Source organism: Schistocerca americana, chromosome 7 (assembly GCF_021461395.2).
Source record: "Schistocerca americana isolate TAMUIC-IGC-003095 chromosome 7, iqSchAmer2.1, whole genome shotgun sequence".
Classification (NCBI taxonomy): Eukaryota; Metazoa; Arthropoda; class Insecta; order Orthoptera; family Acrididae; genus Schistocerca; species Schistocerca americana.
The window spans coordinates 226,491,172-226,511,860 of NC_060125.1; the positions used below are offsets into that span (position 1 = coordinate 226,491,172).

At 41.6% G+C, this 20,689-nt stretch overlaps 1 protein-coding gene across 1 annotated transcript in view; it reads right to left on the bottom strand.

Moving 5' to 3' along the window:
- Nucleotides 1–20,689, bottom strand: part of LOC124622005 — a 96,122-nt gene that overhangs the window by 29,534 nt on the left and 45,899 nt on the right. The gene's annotated exons all lie outside the window — the stretch shown is intronic.

A 20,689-nucleotide genomic window follows, 5' to 3' on the forward strand; every position in this document is an offset into this window, starting at 1 on the left:
TCGTATTCATGATCTATGGAACAAGTATTAATCTAATCTAATCTAATCTACGATTTTCCATAAAGTAAGTTATCAGAATGCAAAAAAATATTGCTTCAAAGTGAGAATAACAAAGAGCAGACAATGGAGCTTTATGTAAAACAAAGGAAAGGCTATCATTCACCAATAGTGGACTGATGTGTTTCTAAGTGCCACACAACAGTCGGTTGTAAGTGAGTGGTTGTCTTTCCCTGACATTACATATTATTCTGAATTTTCATTGTTAGTAGACAATGGACTTATGTGTCCACTGTAAAAAAATAGAGGAACAGTAGTGAACTCAACAATATATGGAGTTACATCTGTCACTGACAACTGACTCTTGAAATGAAATCCTGCAAACTGATTTTTGTAGGGTATTTGTCACATATATGCAAGCAAAGTACATATTTTATTAATACTGAGCAGATGACAACACCATGAGATCTGCAGAAATGGCATAATTTTGCTGTACTCTGAGATCGCCTTGTGGTGTGCACTTCATTTGCAAACAGAAATTCCTGAAACACTTGATGGACATTGTAGATATCCTCTCATCTTGAAAGGCACTAATGGGAATAATTTTCATGTTACCATAAGCCTGGAGCCTCCTGAATTAGTGGCACGCACTGCAGGTGATTCCTTAGGTCATCAGTAATTTTCATGGCTTACTTGTTACAAGAGGTAACGATCTGCTTTAAAATCTTCTTATCTCAATCAGTAAGTTTACCATTTCTTCCGGTACCGTATTTAATCAAGTTTTCCTACAATGTAGTGTAGTATCTTTTCAATAGCAAAGATTACATAGCCAACAGTGAGATGTACAAAATTACCTGTACTTATTGTGAAAAGTTTTGTATTGCTCAATCAGACAGAGACATAGCAACTAGCTGAGCTGAACATGAACACAGCTCGAGATAGCAGAATTCTGACTCCACACGTTTGCTAATTATTCACTGAGTGACAGCCGCAGCTACCAGTCACAGTCCAATGTACTCCACTCAGCAAACAACGGTCCAAAACTCAATCTCGCGTTTCTACAGTTTGTTCCCTTTATATTTATTTACTACTTAACTTTAACATTTGTAATTGCATTGCCACTGCAGTGCCCAAGATTAAATTTACTCTGTTTCATTCCTCACTCTTAATGTGTAACATCTTTTTAAAGTTTTTCAAGAATATTGTACCTTCTTTGACCACAATTGCACGTTAAAATCTGATGATGGCCTTGTAAGCCAGATAGAAAGCCACAAAGTAAAAAAAAAGATGAGAGTATTGTAGTCAGCCCCTACAATCACCAACATTACCCCATGTCCTGTGGGTTATCCCACCATACTTGCTCCGGACACTGCGAGAGGGCTGTACAAGCAATGATCACACGCACGGCACAGCGGACACACCAGGAACCGCGGTGTTGGCCGTCGAATGGCGCTAGCTGCGCAGCATTTGTGCACCGCCGCCGTCAGTGTCAGCTAGTTTGCCTTGGCATACGGAGCTCCATCGCAGTCTTTAACACTGGTAGCATGCCGCGACAGCGTGGACGTGAACCGTATGTGCAGTTGACGGACTTTGAGCGAGGGCGTATAGTGGGCATGCGGGAGGCCGGGTGGACGTACCGCCGAATTGCTCAACACGTGGGGCATGAGGTCTCCACAGTACATCGATGTTGTCGCCAGTGGTCGGCGGAAGGTGCACGTGCCCGTCGACCTGGGACCGGACCGCAGCGACGCACGGATGCACGCCAAGACCGTAGGATCCTACGCAGTGCCATAGGGGACCGCACCGCCACTTCCCAGCAAATTAGGGACACTGTTGCTCCTGGGGTATCGGCGAGGACCATTCGCAACCGTCTCCATGAAGCTGGGCTACGGTCCCGCACACCGTTAGGCCGTCTTCCGCTCACGCCCCAACATCGTGCAGCCCGCCTCCAGTGGTGTCGCGACAGGCGTGGATGGAGGGACGAATGGAGGCGTGTCGTCTTCAGCGATGAGAGTCGCTTCTGCCTTGGTGCCAATGATGGTCGTATGCGTGTTTGGCGCCGTGCAGGTGAGCGCCACAATCAGGACTGCATACGACCGAGGCACACAGGGCCAACACCCGGCATCATGGTGTGAGGAGCGATCTCCTACACTGGCCGTACACCACTGGTGATCGTCGAGGGGACACTGAATAGTGCACGGTACATCCAAACCATCATCGAACCCATCGTTCTACCATTCCTAGACCGGCAAGGGAACTTGCTGTTCCAACAGGACAATGCACGTCCGCATGTATCCCGTGCCACCCAACGTGCTCTAGAAGGTGTAAGTCAACTACCCTGGCCAGCAAGATCTCCGGATCTGTCCCCCATTGAGCATGTTTGGGACTGGATGAAGCGTCGTCTCACGCGGTCTGCACGTCCAGCACGAACGCTGGTCCAACTGAGGCGCCAGGTGGAAATGGCATGGCAAGCCGTTCCACAGGACTACATCCAGCATCTCTACGATCGTCTCCATGGGACAATAGCAGCCTGCATTGCTGCGAAAGGTGGATATACACTGTACTAGTGCCGACATTGTGCATGCTCTGTTGCCTGTGTCTATGTGCCTGTGGTTCTGTCAGTGTGATCATGTGATGTATCTGACTCCAGGAATGTGTCAATAAAGTTTCCCCTTCCTGGGACAATGAATTCACGGTGTTCTTATTTCAATTTCCAGGAGTGTATTTGTTCTGTAGTAATTTGCATGTTTTCCACAGGTAGTCTCTAGTGAACAAGATAGGTTAGGTTAGGTTGTTTGGGGAAGGAGACCAGACAGCGAGGTCATCGGTCTCATCAGATTAGGGAAGGACGGGGAAGGAAGTCGGCCGTGCCCTTTCAAAGGAACCATCCCGGCATTTGCCTGGAGCGATTTAGGGAAATCACGGAAAACCTAAATCAGGATGGCCGGACGCGGGATTGAACCGTCGTCCTCCCGAATGCGAGTCCAGTGTCTAACCACTGCGCCACCTCGCTCGGTCGAACAAGATAGTTTCATAAGTGAATGAGCTTCGAACATTCAAAATACCATGCTCAGCAAAACGAGATTCACATAACCCCATCTTTTTGAGGCCATAAATTATTCTTATAACCCTTTTTTGCATTCTAAAAACCTTTTTTACTGTGAGTTGAGTGTCCCCAGATAATGGTTCCATGTCAAAACAGTGAGTGGAACTGCACATAGTATGCCTGCAGTACTGTCATTTTGCTTGTTGTCTGCTTTATTATTCTTAGACCAGAACACATGGATGAGAGTTTCCTAGACAAGTTATTTATTTGTGTGTCCCACTTTAAGTCTTGCTGAACCCACAGACCCAAAAATTTTGTGACGCTTTTATTTTCTAGAGCATCATTTTTTAATCGTGCTCGAATAGATATTTCATTAGATGGAGGAAATAACTGAAAGTTGACACATACAGTTTTTTTCAGTATTTACAATGGGTTTGTTTTTGATGAACCACTCAGAAAGTATTTCCATAAAACTTTCTGCTGTTGACTGCAAGGTTTCTGGGCTGGATCGAGTAAGCAATATGCTGGTCTCATCAGCAAATACGAGTAGGATAGTTTTTTGGGAACTCATATACTCAACAAAGTCATCCACATAAATCAAGAAGAGTAGTGGATGTAAGACTGAGCCCTGCAGTATGCCATATTTTGTCAGTAATTGGCTGCAAAGGAAGCAGTTGTTTCTTGTTTTATTCTTAGGCTTCAATTCATATCGAATTGCCAAAGGCTCCAGTTTCCTGCACAACTGTGAGCACACCACTGACAGTGGCATGATGATTGTGGAACTATTTTGCCAAAGGCTCCTGTTTCTCATGCAACTGTGTGGACACCACTGACAGTGGTGTCATTATTGTGGAACTATTTTCTCAATCTGCGATCATGTGTCTACACATATCTGCACGTGCACCATCCACGGAGGTGCTGTGAGCACAGTCACATGATTACGCACAGATCAGTCTGCCTGCCTTTATAAGCCATTCCAAGGCCACTGACAGGCAGATGATTCTGCCACTCTGGGCAATTACACTGATCGTTTGCAGCCCGCCAGTCAGAGCCTCATGATCCATATTGCTGACCCTTCAATATTGACAGATCCTTGGGGGGCCAGAGTTACTCGAGCAATCGCTCTGAATCTTGCCAACATCGGCGCCAGTCTGTCACCTCTGCATCAGCATACCCCATCAGCATCATTTGCATCCCAGGTAGAATTGGTGCTTGAGTGCTGCCTTCCAGCTGCCATTCGTGCCACCATTGCCCAGAGCAACAACTCCCACACCCGCACCACCGCATCCGAGGTGGTTGCCGCTGATCAAGAGCTGCTTCGTCAACAGCTACCAATACCTGTCAATGCTACTGCTGGCTCATCTAGCTACCAATGCTGCCATTCTCACCGCACACCATTTGTGCACCTCTCACTGCAGCGACAATCATTGCCGTGCCCTTCTGAGCTTCGTTGGATGCCAGCTGTGTCTTCATTATAGCATCATGCTGGCACCAGACCAGATCCAGGAGAGCCTTCAACATTGTGATGCCGTATGTTGTGTTATTGTTAACCTTGTGTAATAAACCATTGCGGATGTCATTGGGACTCGGTGTTTACTTCCTGCACTCTTGCCAAAGTGCAAGGCTGCAAAAGACAGCAATTTTAATTCATGCATGAAATGACCTTCTTGTAATCAAAAAATTCAAACTCAGTGTAATTACTAAATACAAATTATTCAGAAATTTTCCTTGAAAATACAAGAAAATGTCTTGTATATTTATCTGACTATTCAGCTGCAGTCCCAGAAGTGAGCCAACAATTAGAGAGATGCCAAATATTTTTGATGATATTGCCAAGTCTCAACTATCCCAGGAATAGGAAGAAATTATTGGATTATGTTTCATGTTCACCCTCAGACCTGTTCAACACCCCTGAGTGTCCTCCTTCTCAGTGGAATCTACAGAACATAATGAATGGATGAATGGCAGCCTGATCTGACTGGTCCTTGATGGTCTTGGACTACCAGATGCTCACTTGAGGGCAGGTGTCATTCAACACACCTACAGTAAACACCATTGTGTTTTCCTCCAGTTCTACATGATGTTATTGTATAAATGTGTACAGCACAATTCTTTGTAAATATTGCAAATACAAGTAAAATCCCTGTAATTTCTGTGATTGTGTTGTTATATTCAATAATATTCAGTAATAAAGGTATAACTGAGTTGTAAAATTTATCAACAATGAAGACTCTTGTGAAAAATTTTTGGAATGTGCCATTCTAATGGTAAGGATAGTTTAGGCATTTATCTAGTATTGCAAAATATCAAGTGGCAGTCAGCATCTCAGCTTTCAGCAGCTGCAATGTGTCACTAACAAGCACAAAGTGTGAGGTGTTGCTAGTGTTTCACAAGTGAACAGCATATGGGAAGGAGTCTGCAAAATTGTCTTTTAATTTTGGAAAAAACCATGGAGTAAGAGCTAACTGTAAAAAGTAAACCCCAACATGTTAGTCACAATTTGTTGCGGAGCCATACACACTGCACTCATTCAACAGTAGCTGTAAGTTACCTACTTTTAATATAAGCAGATAAAATTCTAATCCACTGAATGGCTCAATTTACTGATTTCATTTTCATAAATTTGTCTCGCTATCTGTGTAAGAGGATCTTAACAGCATCCCACAGTCAGTCACAGTTTCGTGAAAGTGCTAGTCCACGTAAAATACATGTGAATCCTATTACTGAAACAACTAATAGCCACACACTGAACATAAAACGATCAGTATTTTGGCATTTCCAAAGGCACTGCAAACAATAAGATTTATTATGCAATTATCTGCAGACTGCATAATTAACTTACATACTATGACAATGAACTTTGTACTCATTTTCGTATCAAGTGTAGCATCAGAACAGACAACTCTGCTCTTAAAGTCACCTACATACATACTCTGCAAACTACCACATGGTGCATTGCAGGAGTACTTTCTGCCACTACTAGTCATCCTCTTTTCAGTTTCACTCATAATCAGATAGACAAATGACTGCCTATATGCTTCCATACAAGCCCCATTTTCTCTTATCTTGTCTCCAAATTCCTTATGTAAAATGTACACCGATCAACCAGAACATTATGACCACTTACAGGGCGACACACTGTAGCATGGAAGCAATGAGGCCTTGGTTGGTCACTGGAGAGAGTTAGCACCACACCTGCACACATTAAGTTGCCTAGTTCCCATATATTCCAGGGGAAGGGGCCGATGAGCTCTGACGCCATGTTCAATCCCAAATGTATTTGTTCAGGTTCAGATCTGGCGAGTTGAGGGCCACCACATAACTGGAACTCACCATTGTGTTCCTCAAACCACTCCATCACTCTCCTGGCCTTGTGACATAGCACATTATCTTGCTGAAAAATGCCACTGCCGTTGGGAAACGTGATCGTCATGAAGGGGTGTATGTGGTCCGCAACCAGTCTACAATAATTCTTGGCCGTCATGGTGCCTTGCACAAGGCCCACTGGACCCATGCATGCCCATGTGAATGTGCCCCAGAGTATAATGGAACTGCCACCAGCTTGTCTCTGTCTCGCAGTATAGGTGTCAACGAGCTTTTCCCCTGGAAGAAGACAGATTCGTGACCTCCCATCAGCACGCTGAAGAAGGTACTGGGATTCATCTGCTATCTTCCATTCATCACACCAACTAGAAACTCTGTCTAAGTCACTGCATACCCTCCTACACTCAGTCAATGAAAACACATTCTTGTACACTGCAGCATCATCAGAAAACAGTTGCAGATTGCTGTCCCCCTGATTATTTATTTCTCTACAGAACATGGACGATCCTGTCACACCTCCCAGAGGCACTCCCGATGATACCCTTGTCTCTGATGTGCAACTGCCATCCAGAACAGCATACTGGGTTATATTACGGAAGAAATCTTCGAGTTACTCACATACTGGGAACCTATTCTGTAAGCCACACCTTCCCTAACAGTCTATGGTGGGGCATTGCGTAAAATGCTTTCTGAAAATTTAAGAATATTGCATCTACCTGTTGCCCTTCATCTATAGTATGCAGGATATTGTGACAGGAAAGGCCAGGCTTCTTGTGGACAGAAGCTTTTCCATCTCAAAAAATTTATAATATTCAAACTTAGAATATGCTCAATAATTTTGCGGTACATCATAGTGCTAAGGATACTGGTCTATGATACTATAGGTCCATTCTTTTACTTTTCTTACATGGAGAACTCCCCTATGATATCTCCCAATCTCTTTGCACTTTGCCCTAGGTGAGAGATTCACATTAAGTGCAAATTAAGTAAGGGGCCAGTGCTGTAAAGCACTCAGTGTAAAAATGAACTGGTGTTTCATCTGAACCTGGTGACTATTTGTTTTCAACTCCTTCATTTGCTTCTTGATGCCAGGGAGGCCTATTTCTACGTCCTCCTTACGGGAGTCCATGTGACAGACAAACAATGGTGTGTGTGTGTGTGTGTGTGTGTGTGTGTGTGTGTGTACGATCTTATGCGTGCACCATTTTTTATACATGAAATTTAAAACTTCAGCTTTCCTTTCACTGTCTTCTATTACCACACAAGAATGGATGACGACTGACTCAACAGAAGCCTTTGGTGCAATTACTGATTTTACATAGCACCAGAATTTTCTTGGGTTCTGGACGAGATCTTTTGCTCATGTGTGACAGTGGATGTTGTTGTATGCTTCACACAGCGATCTTTTTATAGGCACATAAATTTCTAAAACTTTTGCCTTTTGACATTCCCATGTTTGTTTTTGAACAGAGAGTGCAATGATCTGTTTCCTTAGCAATTTCCTAATATCCTAATTAAACCTTGGTGGTTCTTCTTCAGCCTTAATCCATCTACTTGGCACCTACTTCTCCACCGCACAATTTATAATCAGGTTAAACTTTGCCTATAATTCTTTTATGTCCATCAAAATGTAACTAAATGATGTTCATTCTAAGTAGGAGCCTAAAAATTGCTTATCTGCCCTTTCCAGCATAAAAACTCTCCTAGGCTTCATGATGGATTATTAAATTTAATAACCATTACTATTATGAGAACATAATGATCACTTATCCAAGTATCTACATGGACACTGCTTATAAAGTTACGCATGTTGTAGCTACAAGTTCTAAAATATTTCCATTGCATGTGGGTTGTCAAACTAGCTGTACAAGACAGATGTTGGAAAATGTTTTCAGAACTATTTCAAAAGTTGTCTGTCTGTACCATCAGCAATGAATCCATAGATGTCCCAATCTACAACTGGTAGGTTAAAGTCACCTCAAACTAATATCGTGTGATTAGGGTATTTCTATCCTACTGTGTGTAGATGTCTTTTCAGTGATTCTACAACTGTTAGGGGCTGGTAAAAAGCATCTGATGACGAACTTGACTTCATCTAGTCCATTCACTTGCAGCCAGATAACTTCACAGTAAGTCCCAATTTCAACCTGTACAGGCACAATATTTTTGTCAATTGCAATGAAAATGCCCCCTCCTATGATGTCTAACCTCTCTTTCAGAGATTTCCCCTACAGATTTTTATCGAGCTATTGGTTCTGAAAACAATTTTAGCACAACAGCTTGGGTGCAGGGTGGCAGTTTCAGGAACTTTGTTATAAATGATTTGGCAATTTAATGTTTAAATTTTGACATTTTAAGTGTCCTTACTTTGAATGCCACCTGATTTTGCTCTCCATGTATCAATTGATCAGCTTTCATCAGAGGACCTAAAAGCTATCATTTGCCTTAAAAAATGTGCACTCAGTGAGTACTCTGGTACTTGGGTAGCTGCTTGCTCTATGTACACTGTGTAGTGCTCCCCTGACCAGTCTAGAAATCTGGAACCAAGCCAGCAGAGAACTGACAGACACTCTGGTTGAGACCTTTCACTTGGCTCCAAATCAAAGGATCCTGATTAATTCTGTGTACAATACGGTAAACTGTAAGCTTTGCTTACACCCCATGAGTGAGATCATTAGTCTTCACCACTTCCACCTGCCACTCTACGAACTGAGGATGGTCCCAGAATACTAGCGACAGGTGTCGCTAGTGTCAACATGGGGCATGACTTGAATATAACTGTAATCTGCAACCTCAATAGCTGCACGCAAGGCCTCTTCTACATCTTGGTTGAGGCCCACTGGCAGACATATCAAGCACACATTGGATTTCTTTCCAACCCCGTGTACTATCTCCAAAAGGGCTACATAATGCACTTAACATTGGAACTCCTGAAATAACTAGCTGCCCCCCCCCCCCCCCTCCCACTGTGTGCCTGCTTGGACCCTGCTGAAGAGGCAGCCAGATGTATATTCACACAATGAACAGGTGAGGCCATACGGCCAGAACCCCATATGGGTTATACACCTCAAATGCCAAGAACATGTAACAACCTGCCACTCTGCTTTGACCCACATCAGGTAAACTGTAAGGTGCCTTAGTAACACAGCTCATGGGTGAAACAAGCAACACCTGAGGTGTCTAATGTGATGTGCCAGTTTCTTTGCCACTGGTACACTCCAATGCAGCACCCTGCAGATGGCCGAACATGGCCAACAACAACTTCAGCTGTTCACACACTGCAGCTAGCTCCTCCTGCATCTGCAAACAGGATGCGTGTTCCTTATCCATCTTACAACTAAAATTTGAATGAAAAACACAAGGTAAGTAAAGAAATTAAAAATGAACCTTTCTCTCTTTCTGATAAGGATTTGCTCTATCACACTCAAAAACATATTTGGAGCATGTTTCAGCATTTGCCATTTGCTTTTGTCTTTCTGTATTATCTGCTAATATCATATACACACACAGAATATAAATGTATATGTACTTGTACTCTTGAAAATGACCATTTGGGTGACTGGCTACAGTGGTAAATATAGCATCATATTAAAATAACATACAACATCAAGAGAATGCTAACTTCTTTTAATTTTGTAACACATTTCTCTATTTATAACTGAATACATGATGACTTTGTGGAACCATTATCAATATTAGTACGCTGCAAATAACAGTATGGATCAGCTGCTATTATTTATTCAGATAATGAGTATTGAATAATCATTAGCCATACTGGCAAATTAGTTTTCCATCACTGTGTTATAATAAAAGATTCAAATGCAACACAATAGCCATAATGCGGATTATTAACATAGAACAGTTATTTATCAACAATGAATTTTAATTTACTAAACTACTATTGACAATATTCTGATAGGAGCACATCCTGTCATTTCCAAGGCATAACTGCTGCAAGTAAGTGCAATGCGAAGGAATTTAGAACTTCTGTTTGCAGAGAAACTTCAGAAAGAGAACACACACACACACACACACACACACACACACACACAGTGAACACTAGTGCCATCACACATACAAACAAAAAACAACATAATGAGTTACCAGTCGTGAAATTAATAATCATCTATTGAGATAGCCGTCCCTCTGTTTTTCGACAAGGGTGAGAGCAGGATTCCATGCAGAATTTAAACAAAAACCACCATCGCTATTTATAAAGTTACTTGCTAACTTAATTTCAAATGTTTCCTTAATAACAATATCCCAGTAGCCAGAGATGCATGCCAAAAACTCCATGTTGTCATATTCCATAGGCTGACCAGTGTCAAGACAATGTTTTGCAATGTCCTTTGTAAGCTTGTGTGACACTTATGCTCAGTACACCAGTCCTCCACAGCCCTGATAGTCTGACCAATACGCAACAAGCCACAACTGTAAGGAATACAGCAGACACAACCTATCACAAACCAAGATCACCCTTCATAGAACCTAAAAGGCCCATGATCTTCTATGGTGGTCGAAAAACACTTCGTATTTCCAAAAAATTTGACCAGTCCTGTTATAAATGCACCCTGCATGAGACAAAAAGGCTGTACCACCTCTATATTATCATAACTCACTTGGTGCATAATTGGTCGATAGTGCAGTGCACATGTGATTTGTCTCTCACCATGTACTATCAACCTTCCTCATGGCCAACACATCAAGGAAGGGAAGACAACCATCATTTTCCACCTCCATCATGAAACAAATATTTGGATGGATTGACTTCAAGAGTTCCAAGAAGTTGCTCAGATTCTCACTGCCATGAGGCCAAACAACAAAAGTATCACCTACTTATCTGGAAAAAACATGCAGGTTTCAAAGCTACCCACTACAGGCATGTACCTCAGTCTCCAAAAAAAAAAGGGCAATAATAGGTGACAACAGACTGTCCACCACAACTCCATCTGTCTGCTCATATTAGTCATTAGATAAAAAGTATATGGAAGTCAACATGTGTCAAAATAGGTTTGTTAATTCAACACCAAACCTAACCTCAATCAACCATGACAAATCACACAGAGGAACACAAGTGAAGAGAGAACCACATCGAAACTTATTAGAATCTCAGAGTCATTGAAACGCATTCCCTCTTATCAATGCAAGAAATCTGCTGAGTTCTTAACAAGATGCTCACACCGATCCAGATCTACTACTTGACTCAACAGACTACCATGGCATTTTGCTACATGATATGTCGGAGCACCAGTGTTACTCACAATGGAACAAAGAGGAATCCCTTCCTTGAGGACAATAGGAAGGTCATATAACTTATGGTGAACGGGGCAATAACAACTACGGTGCTTGAAAGTCTTCTGTGACAATGAACTTTTCTTCAAGAAGCTGTTAGTCTTTTCCTTAATACTTTTTGTGGGGTCAGCACCGATCCTGACATATGCTGAATCTCACAGTACACGCTGCATCTTCCGAATATAGTCCTGCTTGTCCAAAACAATGGTAGCATCACCCTTGTCTACAGGTAAAATAACAATATATGTATAAACTTGTGAACATAAACTAGGCCTCTCAGCTGCTGTGATACTAATCTTGGGTGGGCATTCCCCAGTCAACACGTGACATGCCTCCCTCTTAGCATTTTCTGCAACATCAGAAGTTAGTTAAAAAATAGCCAGCTGAACAGAATTAATAAAATCAACCACTGGTGAATACTTGGCTGTCAGTGCCAAATTTAAACCTCTCCTGACATGTATAAAGCTGTGGCACCAAAAGCTTTCTCAGAGAGATTTATAACAAGACATTGAGGTACAGTATTAGACTCAAAACCATGGTAACATCCAAACTTCGCTAAAGTAAGAGCCAAAATTTTTGAAGCAGTCAGTAAATGGAGCTGAAACAATTCCTGAGAAACAAAATACAGCTGTTGACAAGTGTAACAGATCCTACCACAAGCAAGAGCTAGGCCAGCTTGTTGCTTGATGTGATTGACGAAATTTGAACGTTGCGTGGTTCGGTGTCTAATACTATCTCGTGGGGAAAGCTTTTGACAACATAGTTTTATCTGTGCTAGCGAAAGGTTTAAATTTTTCAATACGCACCCATGTTTTGGCTAGTGGTTGATTTTACGAGTTTGGTTGAACAGGTGCTCTTTAAACTACCTCCTGATGTTGAAGTAGAGGTTTGTTGACTGAGGCATGTCCACACAAGAGTAATACCACAGCAGCTGAGAGGGCTACTTTATGTTGATATGAATGTTGTTATTTTACCTGCAGAAAAAGGAGATGATATCATTATTTTGGACAAGCAGGATTACACTCAAAAGACAGAGCACTTATGGTCTGATTCAGCTTATTGCAGGATCAGTACTGACTCCACAAAAAGTACTGAGAGAAAGACTAACAGCCTCTTGACAAAAAGTTCATTGTCACGGAAGACTTTCAAGGATTTTAATTGTTACTGTGCTGTTCACCCTCAGTTATGTGGCCTTTCTATTGTCCTCAAGGAAGGGGTTCTTCTTTGTCCCATTGTGAGTAACATTTATGCTCCGACGTATCAACCAGTAAAATGCTTTGCTACTCTGTTGAGTCAAATAGTAGGTCTATATTGGTGTGAGCAACTTGTTAAGAACCCAGCAGATTTCTTAAATTGATAAAGGGGAATACATTTCCGTGATTCTGATATTCTAATAAGTTTTGATGTGATGTCCCTCTTCACTCGTATTCCTCTGTATGATCTGTTATGGTCGATTGATGTTAGGTTTGGTGCTGAATTAACAAACCTATATTGACATGTGTTGACTTCCACTTACTTTTCATCCAATGAATAGTACGAGCACACAGATGGAGTTACGATGGACAGTCTGTTGTCACCTATTATTGCCTATTTTCTTAAGGGAGACTATAAGGAATATGCCTTGTAGTGGGCAGCTTTGAAACCTGCATGTTTTTCCAGATATGTAGGTGATACTTTTGTTGTTTGGTCTCATGGCAGCAAGAACCTGAGCTACTTTTTAGAACTCTTGAATTCAATCCACCCAAATATTTGTTTCATGACGGAGGTGGAAAATGATGGTTGTCTTCTGTTCCTTTATGTGTTGGCCATGAGGAAGGTTGATGGTACATTGGGACAAGCCACTTATATGAAACCTACTCATATGGGCTTGTATCTGCAGGCCAATAGTTGTCACGGCCCAGATCCGCATGAAGGGATACTTCGTATCTTGGCTCACAGGACCCATGTCATCTCGAAGCCTGAGAGTTGTCAGCTGAGTTGACCCATCTTGAGGTCACTGTTCATCAGAATGAGTATAGCGAGAGAGAGACCAAATGTGCACTATACTATCGACCAATTACGTACCATCTTGATGCAATTATTTACCAACAGCTGTATGTATTGTAGAAATTTATTTTATTTTATGAACTTCTATGTGCTACCAGTTTCGGCATTATATTGATGCCAAAACTGGTAGCACGTAGAAGTTCATAAAATAAAATAAATTTCTACAATACATACGGCTGTTGGAAAATTATTGCGTCAAGAAGTTCATGCCAGCCGTCATCCCACGATCCATAATGGATCAACGAAGAATTACACACCAGGTGAGCGACGATAACACAGAGGTGGTACGGCCTTTTTGTCTTATTCAGGGAGCATTTCTAACAAAATTGGTCAGATTTTATGGAAATATGAGGTGAAATGTGTTTTTCAATCATTATCTAAGAGCGTGGTCCTCTTAGGTTCCATAAAGGGTGATCCGTCTGGTGGATTAGTGTCGAGGTCCGGTGTGCTACCAGTCTGTGGATGGGTTTTAAGGCAGTTTTCCATCTTCCTCACTGAAAGCGAGCTGGTTCCCCTTATTCTGTTTCAGTTACACTGTGTCAGCGATTGCTGTGCAAACACTGTCTCCACGTTCGCGTACACCATAATTACTCTGCCACGCAAACATTTGGGTTTACACTCGTCTGGTGTGAGATGTTCCCAGAGGGGTTCACTGGGGGCTGAACTGCACTGTCCTCTCCATCGTTTCTAGGTCCTCAGTTCAATTCAATACAATACAATATAAGGGTGATCTTGGTTAGTGTTATGTGGTGTCTACTGTATTCCTTACAGTTGTAGCTTGTTGTATATTGGTCAGACTATAAGCCTGGGGAGGACTGGTGTACTAAACATAAGTGTCACACATGAGTACAATAGCCGAGCAAATCCGCCACTGCAGAACACTGTCTTTGTACTGGTCCTCCTAAGGAATATAACAACACACAGTTTCTGACATGCACCTCCGGCTATTCAGATAGAGTTATTAAGGAAGCATTTGAAATTAAGTTAGCAAGTAACATTATAAATAGGTGTGGTGAGTTTTGCTTAAACTCTGCAAAAAAGAGAACAAAGTTAATGTTACCTCACCCAGCAATTATTAATTTCACTGTTGATAACTTTTGATGTTGAGCATTTTTGGTTTGTGTTATGATGCTAATGTTTACAGCGTGTGAATGTGTTATCTTCCAAAATTTCTTTGCAAACTGAGGTTTTAAATTCCCTTGCACACCTCTTACTTGCAGCAGTTAAGCCTTGAAAATGGCAAAATATCGGTGGTTGTCAATAACATCACACAGCTGCATTCCCATGAGTTATTTGGACAGTGTATCCATTGGAAAGTCTTGCAATGTTGGTACGCCTTCTCAAGATAAGAACCCTAGTTAGAATAGGACAGTAAAATTACTGTATGCATACTGTTAATTTTCAAAGCCTTTTAGTGAACTCTGTACATATATAAAATCCTTTATTAGCTTGTAAAAACCATATTATGTAAAATGCTTGTAACAGAATGATAACAACAGCTTGACACAAAATACCATGCACCACTGCAGTCACCACTGTTTTATAATACATGCTGAAATGTGCAGGTAAATGTTCAAACTCTGGCACAATTGTTGCTCTGATTTCTCTCAGACTCGATGAAATATAAAAGAGTAAGGCACCCGACAACAACCATAAAAGCATTCAGTAATCAATCATCACTTCCCACCCACAATTTCAATGGCCATTTGAGCCAGCTTCTGCTTGATGTTGTGTTGCTAAATTGCTGATTTAAACTAGTCACTTGACATGTAGGGGTCTAGACTGATCCCGCCACACCAATACACCACTGGGAGCCTGGCAGTCAGCTCCCATTGTGTTGCCACTTTCAATGCTTAAACCATGTGCCAACCAGTCCTCTGTGACCCCTATAATAAGAGATTAGGGTGACTTTTAGCTTTAAATGCCTTACAACTTGAGAGGAAACTAGTCAAAAGAGGGAAACACAATTGCACAAACCTAGAACACTTTCAAAAAGTGTGTGCTACGAGGGAATATTTTGAGAGAGAGTAGGTTTTAGGAGCGCCTCTTGTTTGTTTGGATAACATGGTGGAGCAAACTGCAGTTTCTGTACAGATCAGCGAATGATCAGTAATAAGAATTAGCAAGGAAAAGTTTGTGGAAGAAGAATTAGATGAGACATCTAAATTTGCGATGCCTGGGAAAAAGGGATGACTCGAGGGGAAGATCACCAAACTTGACTCTTTTCAAACAGATGCAATTTGTCATGAAATACATGCATATTTTTCAAGGAAAGAGGATCTGACACTTAGAAAGGTATATGCCACCCCTGTAATGGCAGACCTGTTTCAAAGCAGTAAATCACCTTTGCTATGAGTTGTTACAAAGTCATGATTCCACTGTAAATCGATTTCTTTCAGCAAGTTATTAATGGAATGTCAACATATAAAAGCTTGGCATTGTCATTTTCTTGGCAAACTAGTAATGACAAATTCTGATGACATTGTTTAGCTTGATAAAACATAGGTGAATGCAGGACACAGTTTAAAAAACCAATGGAAAACTTGATGCCATTAGCAGTAGTACGGCAGCTCCAATCAGCAGAAGGCAAGAATAATTGCAGTGCATACCAGAAAGTCAAAAAGTTTCATTTCTAATTGCCTGTGGTTATCCAGTTCAAATAAGACCTCCAACTGCCATGAAGAGAAGCAGTAGGGGAAATATTTTTGTGAAATGCTCTGAAGACTGTGTTTTGAAACATAATGAAAAACTCCATAAATGTTATGGATAACAAAGGCCCTTCATCATTCAGTTCTACAAGATAAGGTTCCCAGAAAGGTAAAGAGGTAAAAAGACATTGTTTGCTGGCTGGAGAAATGTAAAATGCAGTTTGACAGTAAGTTGAAAAGTGCAGAATTATTAGAAACTGTGTCACAACAGAAGCCTAAGTATCCAGTTTACCTTGTGGATGAAATGGAAAAAAAAATAAAGGCACAAAGTGCTCAGACTATCTTCCTACCATTGTCATTTGGCCTGGCTCAAATGCCATATTGGTACAGAAATTTAAAAAGCAATTTGGCTGAAAGAGGCAATTGAAAAAGTGAGACCAAAAGACTCCCAAAAAGTAGTGAATTACCTTATTTACTCGAATCTAAGCCGCACTTTTTTCCGGTTTTTGTAATCAAAAAAACCGCCTGCGGCTTAGAATCGAGTGCAAAGCAATTGGAAATTCTGAGAAATGTTGATAGGTGCGGCCACAACTAACTTCTGCCGTCGAATATATGTAGCGCTACACAGGGATGCTTTGTAGGCACAAAGATAAATACTGGCGCCAAAACCTCTGTGTCAGTAAATAATTTTTTTAAAAAAAGGTGGAAGACAAGCTCTTTTTCTCCGCCCCGAGTTTCGACAACTGCATTTTCATACATTAGCCAATGAAGTAAATACAAATTCCGTTTTGTTCATCTTTGAATGTAGCAGAATTTCAATGTACTATGAAAATCCGACTGGCAAGACTGTTTGGGATGTTTGTCAATATGGCCAACTCTACGTTCTGAATATTTTCCTACCTGTGAGAAGAGATGGTTGCTAATAGGAACCTGATGAAATGTGAATCACATGTAGTATTCTCTTCACCATAAGAATTATTCGAATATAAACATTTTGCCATGTATTCTTTCGTGTTTGCTGCTGTCTCATTTAAATCCTGTCTGCCTAATAAAGTACGAAACTAGAGTGAGACAACAGCAAACGCGGAAGAATATACGTATCGTGTCATGTTTATATTCGTATTATTCTTATGCCTAATAGTGATACAGTCAGAAATGAAGCACGGCAACTGACTAGATTTTTAAATATAAGGTGACTAATTTCTGTGCAGAATTTGATGTACTAAAGAAGCGGCCACAAAGATTTTTAAACGGAGAAAAATTTTCGCCTAACTCTCGTTCAGAACATGTTCTACCATATGCAGTCTATTATTTGGTTCTTGTTGATCATTATCAAAGAAAGCAGCAGTGTAAGTAACAACAAATAGCAGTCTCTTGCCATTGTTTCGCTAATGAGACGATTCCTCTCTCTCTCTCTCTCTCTCTCTCTCTCTCTCTCTCTTTTTTTTTTTTTTTTTTTTTTAAGCGGTGGTAGCGCGCACAAAAGCAAGCCATGCCGCGAGCGGCGACAGGCCGTAAACACGCACTATCAGAATGCGACAAACAATGCATGACACAATACAGTAATGCATTTCCAGCTTAGAGTGACGTAAGCACCTCTAACAAAGAAAACGGGACTTATCAGATCAAAGTAAAATAAGCAATCGATTCAAACCAGACGAAGCATGTGAAAAAGGAAGGGTACCCGCATAAATATGGATGGAGCGCCTGATGCATAGCAATGGCTACCTGGTAAAGCTTAACTGCTAAGCTTACGACTCGAACCGAACTACTGTGGCTGTATCATCATTCATTGGACCTAAATTGTGTCTAATATTACAATGGACCAACTTTGTTTCGATTTGGAGGTGTGGCCTAAAACTTTTCTCCCCCCTTGAATTTAGAGTCTCAAATTTCAGGTGCGGCTTAGATTCGGGAAATTTTTTTTTCCTTTATATCGAGTCTCATTTTTCAGGTGCGGCTTAGATTCGAGTGCGGCTTAGATTCGAGTAAATACGGTATGTGAAATGAGTGATATAGCAAGCACTTAATAATGAAGGTATACTACAACAGTGCTGAAGACTTCATTATATTTGTCACTAAGAGTAGGACACTGACTCTAACCCTGAGTCTGAATTAAGCAGCATTTCCTCACTGTCTGACTAGCATACAATGTACTTTAATGAACATCTTACTTCCATTAAATTCCTCGTTCATATTGTGAGACTAAGGAACGCTGTTCAACTAGCTGCCATCACCTCCTTATGGTAAGTCAGACAGCACTTGGTCTTTCAGGAATCATCAGGAAAAAAAAAATGCTGAGAGTTCAGTGGTTTTTGAGATGATATGAGCCCGCCATATGTGTCCTCTTACTTAGGTGTAGGATATTCGAATGGAGGTGCAAACATGGGGTCATGTGGTGTGCTGAGGAGTTACTGAGACATCATTCAACCAACAGTCAATCGTTTCTGAGAGCTTCACAATCACTTGTCTTTTTCCCAGTGCAGCCTAGCAGTGGCCAAGCTGAGCCCATGCTGTGTGGAGGTACAAGAAAGTGCATCAATGCCTGGCAAGGGATCAGTCGGAGCGGCCTCTGGCGTTGTCTAAGGTCAGTGTTGCAGCCTTGTCTTAGGAGGGTACAGTGACCGACATGTCTCTGGAGTCTGGTGTGGCTGTAGACATCTCTCAGAGCCTCAGTGCTCTCACTGAGTGTAGCTAGGCATAGGCTCAACCCTAGAAAGCTGTGTGCTGCTGTTGCTGGCTGTCAAGGTGGCGTGTCGATGGAAGACCCGACAGCAACACAGAGAACAGCCCAAGAGTTGGTCCCAGCACATAGCTGGTAAGGAAGTACTTGGACTGCCCAGGGTCTGGCACTCACTTTCAGGTAGCTACAGGTGTGACCAACAAGAATGCAGCTCACAAAGTTGAAGTTCCCTCCACAGCCGGAGGGCTGCAGACATGTGGCAGTAAATTCTATGCTGGAAGTGGCTGGCAACACTTTGACGTATTCATGGAGTCATCCTGCAGCCAGTAGAGGTGTCCTTCCATTGGTATCAGTGATGCCACACTCTGAGCATGAGTGGAAGGAAGGCAAAGGTTTTATAGCTGTAGATGACATGATGTGCCAACACTGATGACTAAGTGCGCTCCCATTTTCCCAATGTGCTGGTGTTCTTTGTTGGCCTATTGTTTAGCTTCAGAGCATTTTTTTAATGCAAAGTTTGCAACCCAAAAGGTGTTCTTGCATCATACCTTGTATAGTTACTACACATTGCCCTGTTGAAAAAAAAAATGGTTCAAATGGCTCTGAGCACTATGGGACTTAACTTCTGAGGTCATCGGTCCCCTAGAACTTAGAACTACTTAAACCTAACTAACCTAAGGAGATCACACACATCCATGCCCGAGGCAGGTATCGAACCTGCGACCGAAGCAGTCGCGCGGTTCCAGACTGTAGCGCCTAGAATCGCTCGGCCACCCCAGCCGGTCTTGCCCTGTTGAAAGAATAGGTTTGTGTCTGCTCTGAATTTTTTGTCAAGATGCTGAATCAGGTATTCCTGATGCTCCCTCCCCCTCAGTCTGACAATGAACTCCGTGCTTGTTTGTACTTTGCTTCTTTTGAGTGCTGACAATGGTTACACCATTGTTGTGTACTTGACGGGCATGCTCCACTTAGCATTGTCCCAGTCAGTTTCACCAAAATTTTATTTCTCACTTAATTACTATTGTGTTGTGTAACATTCCCCCACTCCTTTACAAAATTTGGCTAGAATTTTTACACTTTACCAACTAATACACATTTTCCATTAATTCACCCTTCCTGGGATATCTCCCATCTAAAATTGAAGCTAATTTCAAGAGTCATAATCCCCTTCAGATATTACACTAATTCCTAGTCATATTTTATGGCTTCTGTCTTTGCCTGCCTGGAGGTTTTTTTAGCCAACTCATTTAGGACATCATCTGGGACTATGTATTTGAAACAAAAGTTTCCCCTGTGTTTGCTCAAAATACCCAGTCTCAAAACTATTTCTAGTACTACCAGATACAACATATTGGTTGGTACCTCCACTTACCTCTCTTACATTACAGCTATTCACAGATTGACTAAACATTGCAATGCCTTTCCTTTTCAAAACAAACTTTGTTATGTTCTTGGCACTTTACTGTGCACAATGCATCTTAGTGATGTCATACTCAGTTTAAGTGATTCTTCTTTCACGATAATAGAACCTTGCATTGTTGTCTCACTTGTAGCTGTCTCCTTCTGGTGAAACACTGCCTTGCCAAATTTGATTGTGCTTTAAAGGACAATTATACAGCTTTTTCTCTTACCCTCATTACTTACATCATTGTA